Raw genomic sequence first — 19105 nt, forward strand, 5'->3', positions numbered from 1 at the left:
TTTGCATTTCTGTGATACACATGTGATTTTCTGTGATACACATGTGAACTAAAACAACTCTACCAAAATGCATATTTTAGGATCAAATGTATTTAGAAATAAATACAGGTACAAATGCATATTTTGCAACATTTAAAAAAATTGTGTGCAATTTTTTTTTAAAAAAAATCACAGATTAATGTGGTATGGGACAGAACTGATCTATGAATGAGCTTGTGCAAAACTGACCTGATCCAGCATTGCTCTTACGTTCTTCTGAAGGCAAGACAAGGTAGAGAATGGAATCAAGGACAGCAAGAAACATGGTCTGGAACTAGACCAGGTAAGTAGAAGTGCAGGCGCAGGAAAGGGACAAGTTAAGAACCACATATTAAGTCACTTCAGGACATTTTGTGTCATATGCAAGGAATAAATGTAATGAATAATAATAAAAATGCCAGATTTAAGCCAGGTGTCGACTTCATTTGGACTAAGGCTCAATATATTACACTAGCGACATAACAAAGCATCACAGAAAACATTCTTGGTTAAGAGTTGTCATCAGATCTGTGGATTTCAGCTTTACCTACTGTCAATTTTTATTGTTCTTTCTTGATTATTATTTTTCCAAATTTATTTTTATTCTTATCTGTGTTGCCCATTTTTTTCTCTCAATGAAAAAAATCTTATTAATCATAAAAAGTAAAAACAATTGCCATTGAAAGAAAAGAGCAGAAATCTGAAACACAAGTTATAAAGATTAAAATTTGGATTTAGTATTTTCTATGAACTGTAATGATATTCCTACTTTATTTTTTAATTATAAAGTTTTGTTATGTGTGAGCAGATACATACACCATCTTTAGAAAAGTCATATTAAATAACAAAAATAAAAAATACAAATTAACATTTTTAAAATGTGCAAGAAGCGTAAAGTGCACAACAAGGTGAGTGGAGCCAATGGGCACCACTCTGGTGACCCTTGGTGTCGAGCAGGTGTGTGGGAACCTTTGGCCCTCCAGACGTTGCTGAATTACAACTCCCATCATCCCTAGCATGCATGGCCAATGACCAGGGATGATGGGAGTTGCAGTTCAGAACAACTGAAGAGCCAAAGGTTCCCCACACCTGGTGGAGATATACTGAGCTTTATGAACTAATGTTCTGGCAGCTGTTTTGACAAAAGCCTTTACTATTATTATTATTTATTACATTTGTATACTGCCCCCATAGCCGAAGCTCTCAACAATTAAAAACATTAAAAACAAATATACAAGTATACAAATTTAAAAACACTTTAAAGATTTTTTTTTAAAAAGCATGCTAAAATTAAAACTATGTTTCTATCCCATGGGGAGTGCAAAGGGCAGTGGAGGCTGGTCCACTGGAGAGAGTGGGGCACTGCCCCACCAACCTCAGTCTGCCCTCAGCCAGACCACATTTGCCTTCCTTCTTATTTTCAACCAGTCCAGGGCGTGGTCCCGGGTGTCAGCTCCCTCCTCCTCCTTAGTCTCAGTGTTGTCCTTGCAGAACTCAGCAGGATGGAGCAAAACTAGAATTAGTTGGCTCTGTCTGTCATTGGCCTCCACCTACTGTTGGGCTCCCTGCCTTTTGCCCCACCAGTCCCAATGGGCAGCAGCCACCACTGGCAACAAGGCTAAGGCATGAAAGCCCCCACTCCTTTGCAACAAATGCCTGCAAATGTAAGAATCAGAATCTTGCTTTATTTTATTTATTTAAAAAACAGAGTTGGGATTATTAGCAAACCAAATTCAGCCTCAGGTTCAAAAACCCAGGTTTCAGCACTTTGGGCAGCTCCTTGAAAGTTCAGATTAAAGGTCAGAGTGGATTCCACTGCCCCACTGACATGGATCCATTACCTGCCACTGGAACTAGCACAATGACTATCCACAGCCCTGAAATATGACTGTATGAAACCATAAGGAAAGACAAAGTGACCCAGATAGTGTATGTACATGAAAATAATCTCAAGAATGACTATTTTTGGACATGACAGCATACTTTTAAATAACAGATGTGGAACACAAGGTACTAAAACATTACATTGGCAGTAAAGGAAAGTGACACTTCTTTAAAATAAGGGCACCCGTCTTTTACAATTAGTTGTTCTAGTCATTTAAATGATGAAAGCTCATCCCTATGCATGTAATACAACCTATGGCACCCAAAGATATACAGTACTTAAATGAAGGAATTATGAAATAAAACTGTTTAAAAAAATAACCAGTAGATATTATGAGTTGCTTATTTGTTTTACTCATTCATCCAGCCATCCAAATTCCTTCGTGATCTTGAATATTAACTGCTTATAATTCTAGACCACCCTTCACCAACATGGTGCCCTCCAGATGTTTTGAACTTCAACTCCAATCAGCTCCAGCCAACATGGAAGTTATGGTCTAAAACATTTGGAGAATGCCAGGTTTTATTATTTTTGTTTATAAGATGCACTTTCCATAGAGTACATCAAGGCAGCTTACACATACAAAGGCATAATAAAATTTGAAAACAATAAAACATAATTGAAAACAATAATGAAAACACAAATAATATTGTATATGTTGGGGGGAGGAAGAAATCATGTTAAAAGACCTACCTAAAAAGTTCAGTTGTCAAGAGATGCCTGAAAGAAAGAAGAGATGGTTCCTGCTGAACCTCTATTGGTAGGATGTTCCATAAGACAGGGCCTGCTATACTAAAGGCTCAGTCCCTGGTGGAGGCCGACAGAACTTCAGGGGCATGGGGAACCACCAGAAGTACCCCATCAGAAGATCTCAGTGACTGAGATGGAACATATAGAGTCAGGCAGTCCTTAAGGTACTTTGGGCCCAAGTTTCTGAATTAACACAAGTACATTGAACCTGGCCCAGTAGCAAATTGGTAACCAGTGCAGCTCTTTCAGCAGTGGGGTAACATGTTGACAGTAATCTGCTCCTGTGAGCTGTCTGGTTGTTGTATTCTGCACTAGTTGCAGCTTCCAGACCAGATACAAGGGCAGCCCCACACAAAGCACATTACAGCTGAGTCTTGACATTACCAATGCATGGGCCACTATGGTCAGACTGTCATGGTCCTGGAAGAGCTGCAGCTGTCTTATCAGCCAAAGCTGGAAGAAAGCACTCCTGGTCACAGAGCTCACTTGAGACTCTAGTGACAGAAGTGGATCTATGAGTACCCCCAGACTGTGCACCTGCTCCTTCAGAGGGACTGCAACCCCATGCATAGCAGGCAATTGACCTATCTCCTGGACATGGGAACCACCCACCCACAAAGTCAGCTTTTTGACCCTCATCCAGTACACCACTGCATCCAGGCACTGGTCCAGGACTTGCCCAGCCTCTCCTGATGCAAATGTAATGGAGAAACAGAGCTAGGAATCATCAGCACCTTGCTCCGAGGCTTCTGATGATTGCTTCCAACAGCTTTCATGTAGGTGTTAAATGGGACAAGATAGTACCCTGTGGCACTCCATAGTGTAAACACCAGGGGGCCGAGGAGCACTCTCCCAATACTATCTCTGGACATGATCCTGCAGATATGAACAGAGCCACTGCAGCATGATGCCACCAATGCCCATCCCACAGAGCCTGTCCAGAAAGATACCATGGTCAACGGTATCAACAGCTGCTGAGAGATTAAGCAGGAGGAGCAGAGTTGCACTCCCCCTACCCTTCTTTCTATAAAGGTAATCCATCAGGGCAAACAAGGCTGATTTAGTCCCAAACCCAGACCTGAACCCAGACTAGAATGGATCTAGATAACCAGTCTCATCCAGGAATGTCTGCAGCTGTCCCCCCCTCATCGTCTTTCCCATAAAGGGATTATTTGTGACTAAGCAATAGTTGTGACAATCCATTGGATCCAGGGTTGGTGAAAGCTGTGTCACATTGCTGTAACAGTAAAACTTTCTGGAACAACAATTTAGTTAGTGGTCTGTGTCAATCACAGCCAACTCTGATGTATGTATGTTGAAGTACACTCTGCCAGGAAAAGGGGTCACATGAGGAAAAAGAAAGCTTTGTGTTAGGGAGGTTTCTCTTAGTGTCTCCAGTGCAGCTGAGAGTGTTTGACATCACAGCATATAAGGTCCAGGATTAAATAGGTCCCTAAAATATTAATACAAGGTTTCCCTCTAGTGGTGGCAATGCTATTACAAGTCGAAGTTACCTCACACACACTGCATGAAGATAATATGGCAGCCTCCCAAACTGATCATGCTCTCATAACACAACTTTCAAAATTCATTACTGCTGCCCAAGGCCGAGGCATTGATTGATTCTGATTAATAGTGATAGCCACCCAGTATTTTCCCTTCTGGAAAAGGATTGTAGCCGTGTAGCTTCACAGCTTTATGCATTCTGAAAGGATAACGGACCTGCAATGTATGGTTTCTGATCTAGGTGCAGTGACAAGTTTTTGTTCCTGACCACAGCTTATCTTGTGACTGAAAGGTTTAGTTGTACCCCATTAACCCTTCAGAAACCTTCAATACTGTTGACAGCAGCAGTTAAGAACACCCCTTCTATTAAGCTTATTCTATGAGGGGAGGAAGAAATATAAAAGAAGATATGCTTGCCCTCAACTTACAGGTTACAATACAGATCTGCACAAGTCTCCTATAGTCTTCTGGGCACATTCTGTGAGCCAGTTTGGTCCTGCACAACTGCTTGTGGAATCTTTCTATTTGAACATTTCAAATTAACATTGGAAGGAAGTTGCTGCAATAAGGGGGAAGAAGACTGCAACCAAAAGTGGGTCAGCTGTTGAGCGAACACCTTCATATGGATAGCTCAGTTTTTGACAGAATATGGAGCCAAGAATGCCAGGGACATAGTTCTGAGGCCCATAAACAGGTTATGCATGAGTTGTGTGGCTGTGTCTTTTGAAGAAGGGGCCATAGCTTAGGGGCAGGGCTCATGCTTTCATGTAGATGTTCTCAATTCATGCCCTGGTACCTTCCTCCAAAGGATCTTGGGCAGAAGATCTACGGAAGCCTTCTGGGAGATTACCAGCCTAATAAAGCAGCAGCTTATATAATAAAGCATGAAATAAACAAACCAAAGATCAAAAATTAAACATGGAGGGGGGTGTGCTAGATGGAGAAGAAAACCTCAGTGTAGCTGTTAATTAAGAGCTAACAAGGAAAAATTCCAGCTATCATGGTAATAATATCCTCCTTATTTCACAATAAAGTTACACAATCTGCCATTGGTACAAAGGTCCAAATATACAATGTAACGCTCGTTTACCAGAACTAGTGAGACGTATAGAACTCTTGTTTTTCTCTCTCTCACTCTGCACACTCTACTCATGTCCATGTCCAACCTTCATCAACAGATGATTGTGCAAGTCTGACAAGCCGCTTTTTAAACTGCGCTGAACATGTACAAGTCCATGCTTATGAAATAATTGTGAAACCAATTGCCTGGCTTGACAGCATAGTAATGAGCTCTATGCCAATTGAATCCTAATCATTTGGAAGCCTAAGCTGTCTTCCAGTCTGCCAAAGTCCAAACAAGAGACAAAGACCATGAAACAAAAATGAGAGAGACAAAAGGAGCTGTGCAGACAAGCAACTGAAAATAATTTATTTGAGAACCGATACAGCTTTTCAGATGGCAGCCACTTAACTACATGCATAACAGGGACCAGATAGCATTCAATAAAAATAATTCCATAACTTCACTAGCATAAAAAGATAGGTAACTTTTACTGCCTCATATTTTAGGCTTATACATTTCAAATTCTGCAAGCAACATTTGCTATAATATATTATGTAAATCAAACACATTTCCATATATATAGATTTTGCTCTCAGTGCAATATTTGAGTTGTTTTCTTTTTTAAAAAAAATGAAAAGGTTGAAAGTTCAGGAAAAAGGTTCTTTAAGTTATTGAGAACAGTAAGTAAATAAAGATGGTAACAGCACACAAGGACCACATACAAAGAACTTTAGCAGGCATTGTTCCCCACATTTTCAAGGGTATGTTTTTTTATGTCCTCTTTAAAGAGGGGTTAGAAATTACTATAATAAAATCCAAGGCATTCAGGAATCTGAAAATACTATTAGATTGTACAAAAAAGTGATTTCAAGACCTCCTACATACAGAGCATAATTTCATCACATGCGTAGGATATATTTAGATAAAATCACCCATTCATAGTAACTATTACAGCAAACTGTATTTTTCAGACTCCAAGTCCTCTGTGGTAACTCACCTTCTCCACCTGAATATCTTGCCTGATGCAATAATGTGCTATAGTGTAATAGTTCACTCTGTTAAGTATTGCAGAAATATTGCACAGTAAAAAGAATAACAGTAAAAGAACAATGGCAGCTGTCTAGTTTGCAGTTGTCACATGGATTTCAATGGGACTTAAGGGTGCCGGTTTATAATGACACATAAGGGTACTTTCCTTGGAACATTCCTACATTCAGGCCAGAACGCCTGGCACATCACCTGCATAGCTCTAGTGTAAGAACATATGTCCCATTTGGACTGGCAGGGAATAGTGCATCCCACATTACTAGACTACTAACATTGAAACTGCCCTTCTGGATCTCAAGTTAAGGCCAGCAGATGCCACTAAAGAACAGATAGCTTAGCAGTTATAGTGGGCTTTTCCCAACAGGGCTGATCTGCCTGTTAGCTACACTGACACCTTTGCCTCAGGCAGCACAACAGGAAGGGTGGTAGACTTGCAAGCCCTCCCCAGGCCATCTACCCAACTACCACCATTTAGTGTCCTAGGAGCATCACTGCCACTTTGCCGTTCGGTCCTTCAGGGCTCTCCAGTGGTGCCAAGTAACCCACACCTTCCTTTGAGGAAGAGTCCTTCTCAGAGTGAGACATACTGAGTGAGATAGCTTTGGAGATGGTCTGTCCCGCGCTACTTTGTCACAGCAAACACTATGAGTAATAATCAATGTAGCATTAAGTAAGTTCCAACGCAAGGATTTCTGCTTGCGCAATGGAACTTCCTCCCCACTCTCCTCCCCTAATGTACCCCCCTAAATCTGTTCTAGGGGTTCCCCAACCGTCCAGAACAGATTTGGGGAGGGCATGAGGCAGACATGCGGGGTGCTGGAGTGAGGGGAAGTCCAGTTGTGCTAGCAGTAATCACGCTCGTGGTAATCCTTGCGCTGATGGCATGGCTTAGTAGAATGCTACTCTATTTAAAGCTTTCTGTTAAAGGATAACAATTTACTGCCCTTAAACTTTAAGACGCATTTGCTCCCACTGTGGTGAAATCACAGCTGCCCAGGCATTCTTCAGGGCCACCTTACCTACAATACCTCACTCTAGAAGGCCATTATATTTCCTAGGGTCATTCATCAGAGCAAGGCATTGGGTGGGAGGCCCTGGAGACACCCTGGCATTCCCACACTGCTGTAAAAAGAAAAAGAGGGGTGGGTCAGTGCGTGGGGTCAGTGGCGGTGACTTTGTCTCAAGTGGTCGAATGTCTTATGGCAGACCTGTTTACTGGGATGCAAAGAATCCTGCGTTGTGCATGTTCCCAGAACCTTCTGCATCCAATTAGGGCTTCCCCAGTTTCTATTTGAGCTCCAGTGTGGAACTGGAGATGGCTCCAGCAGATCTTCTGTCTATGGTGACAGTTTTCTTTAGGGAATTGGGACCTGCAGCATGAAGGAGGGCCTCAAAAATACAAGTGGATGCAAGGAAGCGCTATACACAGCTCTTTGGACTTCAGCCACTATTACTACAAAATCATTGGGAATGCTTCAAGGTTACCAAGTTGCACACGTTCCGTTATTAATAAGAGTATCTGAAAATTCTCTTCTCCAGAGCCAGTAAAATGCCTTTAACTCACAAGCCATGGAGATAACACAAGTATGATGATATCTGCACCTTTTTTTAATCTTGACTTTGCCATCCCAGCAGTTCTCAAAGTTAAAATGTTGCATTGACATACAATTTACATAAAGATGTGCTTATGTTGATACTTGTACCATGCTCACCAGCTAATTCACTATTTAGCAAACAGATTGCACTTAGTTTTCTAAAATTGTGATTTAGATTTCATTCTCTGGAGGCTATAATGGGAAATGGGTAACAGAAGGAGATTTACTGTATCCTTTTATTATTTTCTAGATTAAAAAACCCATTTGTATTTAAACCCAACATTCCTGCAATATGTGGCTATCTCACATTAGAATATCTGCAATACTGTGATACCTACAGAGCAGAAAGGACCAGAGGTATTCAAGTCCAATTTCCCTATAGCCAGGATCATCTCAGACGATCCATTCTATCACACTACTCCACAAGAGGACTGTTCAATTTATTTATAATCATCCACAGATGAAGGAAAAGGAAGACAAAATTGTACTCATGGTAATTCAATTATTTCTTAATTTCATTTAAATATTTATTCCACTTATATCCCACTCCTTGTTTTTCAGATAACTCAGAGCAGCTTCCAATAGTCTATCAAGCAAGAACTGATCAAGTTCACATTCACTTTGCTTCAAGAATGTTATAATGCTAGATATTTCTAGAACTTTCACTGAGCAAATCTCTACCATTGCTAATGAACACAGAGGGGTGGTTCAGATACAATGCCAAACCATAGTTTAAAACCTCATGAACAAGTCATCAAGGAGTCTTGGGTTGCATGCTCAGTCTTCCCAATATGCACAGAGATCTCTTTCTTCCTATTCCTGGATCTCCAGCAAACTGGCACAAAACCAGGCCAGATGGTGCATTAGATGCCTCATATGAACTTGCTATAACAACAGCATTCAGGTCATCCTGTGGGTAAAAGGTAAAGGTGAAGGTGTACTCGCACTTATAGTGTGAGTCATTTTCGACTCTTAGGGTGACGTCCTGCGACGTTTACTAGGCAGACCGTATATATGGGGTGGGATTGCCAGTTCCTTCCCCGGCCTTTCTTTACCCCCCAGCATATGCGGGTACACATTTTACCGACCACGGATGGATGGAAGGCTGAGCGGACCTCAACCCCTCAACCCCTGTTGTCACAACAGGCTTCTGACTATCCTGCAAACCTACAGAACTCAGACCATCTGACAAACCAGCCACAGGCCTAAGCACTACTTTCTCCCCAAGTCTTAATTGTCTCTTTTAATCAAGCCATGGTTTGCCATTACTTTTGAAACATGGCTTGAGCCAGGCTTCCAAGCCAGGATTTCAAACCAAGAGGACGTAACCATGCAGGTAAAGAGAAGAGGAAAGTGTGAGGAAAGGAGGGAAAGTTAAAGCCCATGGCTCGTTCCCAATTGTCTCAATTCAGCTACAGTATATGGAGAAGCTGCATGAATAATTCTACATAATGAAGGTAGAGGGAAGGCATCTACACTTTTAGCCTTAAAATGTAACAGGGATAAATATGCATCACTATGCTACATAATGTCACTTTCTCTGATGAGACAGTGGTAGACAGTGCTGACTAACTAATATTTCCCTCCCCACTACTTTTGCCAATTCCAGACACAAAGCACTTCGCAACCCAACAGATGGTTCATTATCCAAATTCTGTTAGTCTTTGGGTAATACTGGAACAGGCAGGACCCTGTGGGAGTGCCAATCCCAAACAAAAAGAATGACAACAAAGGATAACTAGGCTGGAACACACTTCCCTTTGTATCTTCTGGCCTCAGTGCATGGGGATGGGGGTGGGTTGGGAAACACACCTAAACCTCTACATAGGCTCTTTTTTGAAGGCCAAATTCTGCTTTCACACACAGGTGCTGTATTCTTACGGAACAAAAAGGATTTGCTGAAACCAAACAGCTTTTTATGCTATTCTTTTCTCTCTTTTTTGTTGTTGATGCTATTAGAAGACAACTCGTAAACACAACAAGAAGAAAATAGATCTGAAAGCTCATTCTCATATTACGTGATCCTTAAAACAAAAATAAACAACAGAACATAACAGGTAACAGATGGAGCCAGAGAATGGTTTGGGAACACCAGATGCTGTGGCACTGCTGAAGCTAAATGGGTGTGGACCTGATCAGGAACCTGGACTGGATGGTTAACACATGATAAAAACAATCCACTAAAATATTAAATAATATCTCTTAAATCTACCACGCACTGTTATCCTGGATCACTGGGACTAATGAACTGCATGTGAGAGGATCATAGTATTATAAATAAATAATTCAGATGATGATATAATTTAGAGCTTCAAACTAAGGTTCAGTAAAGGGCAACTAGAATGATCTAGGGGATGGAGCGACTTCCCTGTGAGGAAAGGTTGCAGCATTTGTGGCTTTTTAGTTTAGAGAAAAGGCGAGTCAGAGGTGACATGACAGAAGTGTATAGATGCATGGCATGGAGAAAGTGGATAGAGAAAATATTTACTCCCTCTTGCATAACACTAGAACTCGTGAACATCCAATGAAACTGAATTTTGAAGATTCAGGACAGGCAAAAGAAAGTACTTCTTCACACAGGGCAGAGATAAACTACAGAATTCACTCCCACAAGAGGTAGCGATGGCCTCTACTTGGATAGCTTTAAAAGAGGATTAGACAATACACGGAGAATAAGGCTATCAATGGCTACTAGCCATGGTGGCTATGCTCTACCTCCACTGTCATAGGCAGTACGCTTCTGAATACTAGCTGCTGGAAACCGCAGGAGGAGAGAGTGTTCTTGTGTTCAGGTCCTGTCTGCTGGCTTCCCATAGGCATCTGGTTGGCCACTGTGAGGATACTGAACTAGATGGGCCATTGATGGGGTGTGGGGGCTTTCCAGTGTTTTGCACCGCCTGCAGCATGTACGACTATCTGCCTGTTGGACAGAAGTCGTGGGTATGCTCTCGGTGCAATGAGCTCCTGGCTCTCCGGGAACGACTTCATTTCCTTGAGGCCAAGGTGGCGGACCTGGAAAAGCTGAGAGAGGCAGAGAGGTGTGTGGAGGAGGCCTTCAGGGACGTTAACGCTGTGTCCCACTCCAACTATGATAGTTCTCCTGCTATCATGGACAACGATGGTCTCGGGGAAGGAGAGCATCCAGCTGAGGAAGAGGGAAACGATCCCTTAGAAGGGACCCATTCCTTGGGGGATGAGCAGCTATCCTCTCGTGCTGAGGATATATCTCCAGGGGCTGGAGGGATCCTTGTAGTGGGTGATTCGATCATTAGGAACATAGACAGTGGGGTGTGTGATGGGCGTGTAGACCGCAAGGTGTTTTGCCTGCTTGGTGCGAAGATTGCGGATATCGCCCGTCGTTTAGATAGTTTGGTAGACAGTGCTGGGAAGGAGTCAGTGGTCGTGGTGCACGTTGGCACCAACGACATGGGGAAATGCAGCCGTGAGGTCCTGGAAGCCAAATTTAGGTTGCTAGGTAGGATGCTGAAAGCCAGGACCTCCAAGGTGGCTTTCTCTGAAATGCTACCGGTTCCACGCGCAGGACCAGCCAGACAGGCCCAGCTTTGCAGTCTCAATGCGTGGATGAGACGATGGACGATGGTGTCGGGTGGAAGGGTTTGGATTTGTTAGGCACTGGGGAACATTTTGGGACAAGCCGGGCCTGTACAAAAGGGACGGGCTCCACTTGAACCAGAATGGAACCAGACTGCTGGCACTTAAAATTAAAAAGGTGGCAGAACAGCTTTTAAACTGACTGAGGGGGGAAACCCGACAGGAGCTGAGAAAGGTCCGGTTCGGAATAAACCTCCCCCCTGGGATAAAAACCAAAGAAATGATGAAATTTTAAAAGGGGTAGGCCTAGAAGTAGGCATTGTGAGAGCAGGGGCACAGGATATAAATTCAGAAGAGCAAAATTACCACAGGCCTAACCACAAGTGCCAAAGACACTTGAAGAGAGACACTGCTTACAAGTGCCTGTACGCTAATGCTAGGAGCCTCCGAACCAAGATGGGAGAACTGGAGTGCTTGGTCTTAGAGGAGAGCATTGATATAGTGAGCATAACCGAGACCTGGTGGAATGGAGAAAACCAGTGGGATACGGTTATCCCTGGATATAAACAATATCGGAAGGACAGGGAAGGACGTATTGGTGGCGGAATCGCTCTATACGTGAAAGAGGGCATTGAATCCAGCAAGCTCGAAACCCCAAAAGAGGCAGACTCCTCCACAGAATCGTTGTGGGTGGTGATACCATGCCCCAGGAGGGACTTAATACTGGGAACGATCTATCGTCCCCCTGATCAAAATGCTCAGGGAGACCTTGAGATGAGATATGAAATTGAGGAAGCATCCAAACTAGGAAATGTGGTAGAAATGGGTGACTTCAACTACCCGGACATAGACTGGCTGCATATGTGTTCCAGTCATGACAAAGAAGCAAAGTTTCTAGATATTCTAAATGACTATTCCCTAGATCAGTTGGTCATGGAACCGACCAGAGGGACGGCAACCCTGGACTTAATCCTCAGTGGGGACCGGGACCTGGTGCGAGATGTAAGTGTTGTTGAACCGATTGGGAGCAGTGACCACAGTGCTATTAAATTAAACATACATGTAACTGGCCAATTGCCAAGAAAATCCAACACGGTCACATTTGACTTCAAAAGAGGAAACTTCACAAAAATGAGGGGATTGGTAAAAAGAAAGCTGAAAAACAAAGTCCAGAGGGTCACATCACTCGAAAATGCTTGGAAGTTGTTTAAAAACACTATATTAGAAGCTCAACTGGAGTGCATACCACAAATCTCTTAGCTCTTAGAGGCAAAAAGTCTTCCTTCAAAAAATGGAAGTCTTGTCCGAATGAAGAAAATAAAAAAGAACACAAACTCTGGCAAAAGAAATGCAAGAAGACAATAAGGGATGCTAAAAAAGAATTTGAGGAGCACATTGCTAAGAACATAAAAACCAACAACAAAAAATTCTATAAATACATTCAAAGCAGGAGACCATCTAGGGAGACAATTGGACCCTTGGATGATAAGGGAGTCAAAGGTGTACTAAAGAACGATAAGGAGATTGCAGAGAAGCTAAATGAATTCTTTGCATCTGTCTTCACAGTGGAAGATATAGGGCAGATCCCTGAACCTGAACTAACATTTGCAGGAAGGGATTCTGAGGAACTGAGACAAATAGTGGTAACGAGAGAGGAAGTTCTAAGCTTAATGGACAATATAAAAACTGACAAATCACCGGGCCCGGATGGCATCCACCCAAGAGTTCTCCAAGAACTCAAAGGTGAAATTGCTGATCTGCTAACTAAAATATGTAACTTGTCCCTTGGGTCCTCCTCCGTGCCTGAGGACTGGAAAGTGGCAAATGTAACGCCAATCTTCAAAAAGGGATCCAGAGGGGATCCCGGAAATTACAGGCCAGTTAGCTTAACTTCTGTCCCTGGAAAACTGGTAGAAAGTATGATTAAAGCTAGATTAACTAAGCACATAGAAGAACAAGCCTTGCTGAAGCAGAGCCAGCATGGCTTCTGCAAGGGAAAGTCCTGTCTCAGTAACCTATTAGAATTCTTTGAGAGTGTCAACAAGCATATAGATAGAGGTGATCCAGTGGACATAGTGTACTTAGACTTTCAAAAAGCGTTTGACAAGGTACCTCACCAAAGGCTTCTGAGGAAGCTTAGCAGTCATGGAATAAGAGGAGAGGTCCTCTTGTGGATAAGGAATTGGTTAAGAAGCAGAAAGCAGAGAGTAGGAATAAACGGACAGTTCTCCCAATGGAGGGCTGTAGAAAGTGGAGTCCCTCAAGGATCGGTATTGGGACCTGTACTTTTCAACTTGTTCATTAATGACCTAGAATTAGGAGTGAGCAGTGAAGTGGCCAAGTTTGCTGATGACACTAAATTGTTCAGGGTTGTTAAAACAAAAAGGGATTGCGAAGAGCTCCAAAAAGACCTCTCCAAACTGAGTGAATGGGCAGAAAAATGGCAAATGCAATTCAATATAAACAAGTGTAAAATTATGCATATTGGAGCAAAAAATCTTAATTTCACATATACGCTCATGGGGTCTGAACTGGCGGTGACCGACCAGGAGGGAGACCTCGGGGTTGTAGTGGACAGCACGATGAAAATGTCGACCCAGTGTGCGGCAGCTGTGAAAAAGGCAAATTCCATTCTAGCGATAATTAGGAAAGGTATTGAAAATAAAACAGCCGATATCATCATGCCGTTGTATAAATCTATGGTGCAGCCGCATTTGGAATACTGTGTACAGTTCTGGTCGCCTCATCTCAAAAAGGATATTATAGAGTTGGAAAAGGTTCAGAAGAGGGCAACCAGAATGATCAAGGGGATGGAGCGACTCCCTTACGAGGAAAGGTTGCAGCATTTGGGGCTTTTTAGTTTAGAGAAAAGGCGGGTCAGAGGAGACATGATAGAAGTGTATAAAATTATGCATAGCATTGAGAAAGTGGATAGAGAAAAGTTCTTCTCCCTCTCTCATAATACTAGAACTCGTGGACATTCAAAGAAGCTGAATGTTGGAAGATTCAGGACAGACAAAAGGAAGTACTTCTTTACTCAGCGCATAGTTAAACTATGGAATTTGCTCCCACAAGATGCAGTAATGGCCACCAGCTTGGACGGCTTTAAAAGATTAGACAAATTCATGGAGGACAGGGCTATCAATGGCTACTAGCCATGATGGCTGTGCTCTGCCACCCTAGTCAGAGGCAGCATGCTTCTGAAAACCAGTTGCCGGAAGCCTCAGGAGGGGAGAGTGTTCTTGCACTCGGGTCCTGCTTGCGGGCTTCCCCCAGGCACCTGGTTGGCCACTGTGAGAACAGGATGCTGGACTAGATGGGCCACTGGCCTGATCCAGCAGGCTCTTCTTATGTTCTTATGTTTTTATGTTCTTGTACTCGTATAGATGGAGGATTCTGAAAAACTTAAAGACTATCAACCTTATTATGGCATCAGTTTTTGTTGACCAGATGCACATTCTCATATGCGCATAGTGTTTTTATGCCCAATCAGGAATGCTGCATATGCAGGGTTCCTCATCACAGAGCAGAGCCTGCCTTCCGCTAAATACATGGATGTCAGATGTGGGGCCAGCAGATGTAAGTAGACTCTTCTCCAAATGTTCAGTCAACATGATCAGTAAGGTGAGAACAAAGCTAAAGAGCAAGCCAATCTACCATCTGCAAGTCTTTTCCGGCTTGGTTGGTACATTACATCCATATGTAATTAATCCATGGGCTCTATGGCTAAGTTCAAAAGCTTCTACTTTTGTTTAATTGCAAAATGACTTCATGTTTGTTTGTCTGTGTTGGAATGAGAAACAGCAATGCTTGCAGTTAGTTTCCTGAACTGGGAATGGGGGTGACAGTCAGAAAAAGTAATCCTTGTGTTCCTCTCACTGACTCTTTTGTAACTAAGGAAGCTACCTTGATAGTTTGTTTTTCTGCCTCTCTTCCCCTTTCCTCTCAAATTGCCCTCTCCTTAGTTCTCTGTCCATGTGTAAGGATGTGCCATCTCACACTTACACTCAGAGATGGCTTTGTATGCTAGAAGCATGGCCGGCGTCAAGGGTGGACAGGTCGGGCCCTGGCCGAGGGCCCCTAAAGGGCCCCTCATTAGGGTGAGAGAGTAGCTCTCCCCTTCCATGATCTGCAGCAGAGTCCCTGCTGCAGATCGCAGGGAGGGTGCTTCCAGGCCGTCTGCCTGTTCGCTCGCTCCACCTACCTCTCTCTCCTGTCTTCTGCTGCTGCGTATGCTGGGCTACCATCAACCAAGATGGCGGTGGAGGCTTCTTTAATGGGCTGATGCTCCTACTGCCATCTTGGTTGATGGCAGGCATGTGCGCACACATAGTGTACCCTGCATGGATTCCATCAACCAAGATGGCAGTGGGGGCATCAGCCCCTTAGAGAAGCCTCCGCTGCCATCTTGGTTGATGGGAGCCCTGCGCGTGCAAAGTGAACAGCAGCAGGAGACAGGAGAGAGGTGGGTAGAACAGGCAGGAGCCGCACACCCTGTGTAAGCAGGTGTCCAAGGGCCCAGTAATGCCTGGCACCAGCCCTGGCTAAAAGTAAATAAAGTTTCTTTCTCACCTTCATCAGTGATCTTAATAGAAGGTTTTGTTGCAACTGCTGTGTAACTTTACTGACTTGCAACAGTCTGAAATAAACCATAGTTAACGTAAAGTAATTTGTAGGAGTGGTCATAATAAACTTGAATTCAGCAAAAAAAACTAAAGGAAAGCTTCTGAACTTTTCCTCCCAGGCACATGGGAAGGAGACAGGACAGGGAAAGCATGGAGCCCATGGATTAATTACATATAGTTCATCCCTGCTCATTCATGTTGCATTAAACTATGGTTTAGCATAATGTGAAAACATAATCATAGCTCAGTGGATGAGCAACTGCTTCACATGCAGAAGGCCCCAGGTCCAATCTGGCATCTCCAAGTAGGGTTAGGAAAGACCCTACCTGAACGCCTGTAAAGCTGCTGCCAGTCAGTGTGGACAATACTGAGCTAGGTGGCCAAGGGTCTGATTCAGTATAATGTAGCTTCCTATGTTCCTACTGCCTGAATATGCAGGTATATGCCATCCAAATCAGAACCAAAGAAAAAGCTATATTTGTGTTCAGTGTACCCAGCAGAGATCACCAACGTGGTGCCTGTGGGAACCAGTGTGCTCACCAGTACCTCTTTTGAGTGCCTGTGAAAGGTCTCAGTAAATACCCCCATAAAAATCCTCAATGCACGAGAGACTCTTTGCTCTTCTTGCTCAGTTCCTGTTTCCACTGGTTCAGCCTCTCTTCCACGAAAATACCCCCCTATACATGCCCACATGTCACTGGATATCAAGATTGTACACCCGTTCTTCTTTTCTAAACAGATATAAATATCACCTATCTTCCCAAATACATAATGTCCCGGGCAGTAGTTCCTTTACTTTACTTCCCATCCACAGTACACCAGTGTCTCCAATGAGGAAGAATTTTGCATTACAGGAGCAAATAATCTCACATATTCAAGAACTCATTTCTAGTGGATGCTTTTTTTAAAAGATGCAGAAGCTTATGAATCTCTGAAATAACTCAGCAGTCACGCAAACATCATAAACTGGCTTTGCAAACCCCAGAAAAAATGAAGTAGTTTCTCTTTCCTGATGAAAATATTCCCACAAATCCCATTATCATGCATGTCTAATCTTAAAAAAGCACAGAGAAGCAAGACCACAAATCACCTATCTATTTTTCCATTAGCAGAAAGCAAAAATATATACCCTCCACACCTGAGTCAAGTGAGGATCCTAAATAGTTGCTAAGCCAAAAACAGCAAAGTATCAGCCTGTGATATCCTTCTGTCAGGTACCTGCCACTTATATATGTGTGAACATTTCATACGTGTTTATTAAAATATTTCATAGCTTTCTACATTTTAGCTGTACACAAAATACAAAAATCAAAAGCCAAATTACTGATAAATAACATTATTGCACACAATATTGAAAAAGCCATTTTTATTTTAATGAGCTTTTTCCAGCTGGATTTTTTTTTTTTTAGGTCTCTGCCTTAGGTGCTTATTTGTATTGTTTTAAAACATGTCTTTAGTTGTTTTCAGTATTATTTTTAAACCTATTTTAGTTTGTTTTTATTGTATGATTGAAAATTGCCATGAGATTTATGTGAAAGGCAATTCATAAATTAAATAAATCAATAGATAAAGTTACTGTATTATAATAACAATATTTATTTTAAATTCATTATTCTAAAATTGGATTCCTCCATAGTCTGAGGCAGTATGCTTCCAAATACCAGCTGCTGGAAACTGAAGGAGGGGAGAGTGCTCTTTGCACTCAGGTCCTGCTTGTGGGCTTCCCATAGGCAACTGGCTGGGCACTGTGAAAACAGGATACTGGGCTAGATGGGCAATTTGCCCTGATCCAGCCGGCTCTTATGTTCTCATGATATATTAAGATGCGTCTTTGGTTTTTTGCCTACCTTTGGTAAAACTAGCAAAACATTCTTCTGTTGGTTTTCTACATATAATTTAATCATTCTAATGCTGAAAGGATATCTTTCTCTCTCCAACAATCTTTAAATAAATAAACTTTGCTGTGATAATCATATTGTAGAACCTAAAATTTAATTTGCTGCCTGATAGTGGATGTTGTAAGTTATATTCAGGTCCTGTTTTCAAACGCCATTGAAAAATCACCCTATCGATTCATTCATTCATTCATTCATTCATTCATTATCCTGCCCTTCCTCCCAGCAGGAGCCCAGGGTAGCAAACAAAGCACTAAAACACTTGAAAACATCATAAAAACAGATCTTAAAATACATTAAAACAAAACAGCATTAAAAACATTTTTTAAAAAAACAACTTTAAAAAAGGGTTAAGAACATTATTAAAAACATATTAAACAATTCTGACACAGATGCAGACTGGGATAGGTATTAACTTAAAAGGCTTGTTGAAAGAGAAAAGTCTTCAAAAGGCGCCGAAAAGATAGCAGAGATGGCGCCTGCCTAATATTCAAAGGGAGGGAATTCCACAGGGTAGGTGCTGCCACACGAAAGGTCCATTTCCTATATTGTGCAGAATGAACCTCCTGATAAGATGGTATCTGCAGGAGGCCCTCACCTGCAGAGCACAGTAATTGACTGGACATATAAGGGGAAAGACGGTCTTTCAGGTATCCTGGTCCCGAGCTGCATAGGACTTTGTAGACCAAAAGTAGAACCTTGAACTTGGCCCGGTAGCAAATGGGCAGCCAGTGCAATTCTTTCAGCAGCAGGGTGACATGTTGGCGATACCCTGCTTCAGTGAGCAGTCTCGCCGCTGCATTTTGCACCAGCTGCAGCTTCCGGACCAATCTCAAGGGCAGCCCAACATAGAGCGCATTATAGTAATCCAGCCTAGAGGTTACCAGTTCATGGACAACAGTGGTCAGGCTATCCCGGTCCAGAAACGGCAGCAGCTGTCTCACCAGGCGAAGCACTCCTAGCCACTGAGGTCACCTGGGCCTCTAGTGACAAAGATGGATCCAGGAGCACCCCCAGGCTACGGACCTGCTCTTTCAGAGGGAGTACGACCCCATCCAAAGCAGGCAACTGACCAATTATCCGAACTCGGGAACCACCAACCCACAGCGCCTCCGTCTTGCTAGGATTCAGACTCAGTTTATTGGCCCTCATCCAGCCCACCACCGAGT

The 19105-nt window shown here is 42.8% G+C and overlaps 1 protein-coding gene across 9 annotated transcripts in view; it reads right to left on the bottom strand.

Moving 5' to 3' along the window:
• The window catches only part of HHAT (hedgehog acyltransferase), a 283748-nt gene that overhangs the window by 152110 nt on the left and 112533 nt on the right, over positions 1 to 19105 (bottom strand). The window lies entirely within an intron of this gene.

The sequence above is a fragment of the Rhineura floridana genome, chromosome 4 (assembly GCF_030035675.1).
Source record: "Rhineura floridana isolate rRhiFlo1 chromosome 4, rRhiFlo1.hap2, whole genome shotgun sequence".
Lineage (NCBI taxonomy): Eukaryota > Metazoa > Chordata > Lepidosauria > Squamata > Rhineuridae > Rhineura > Rhineura floridana.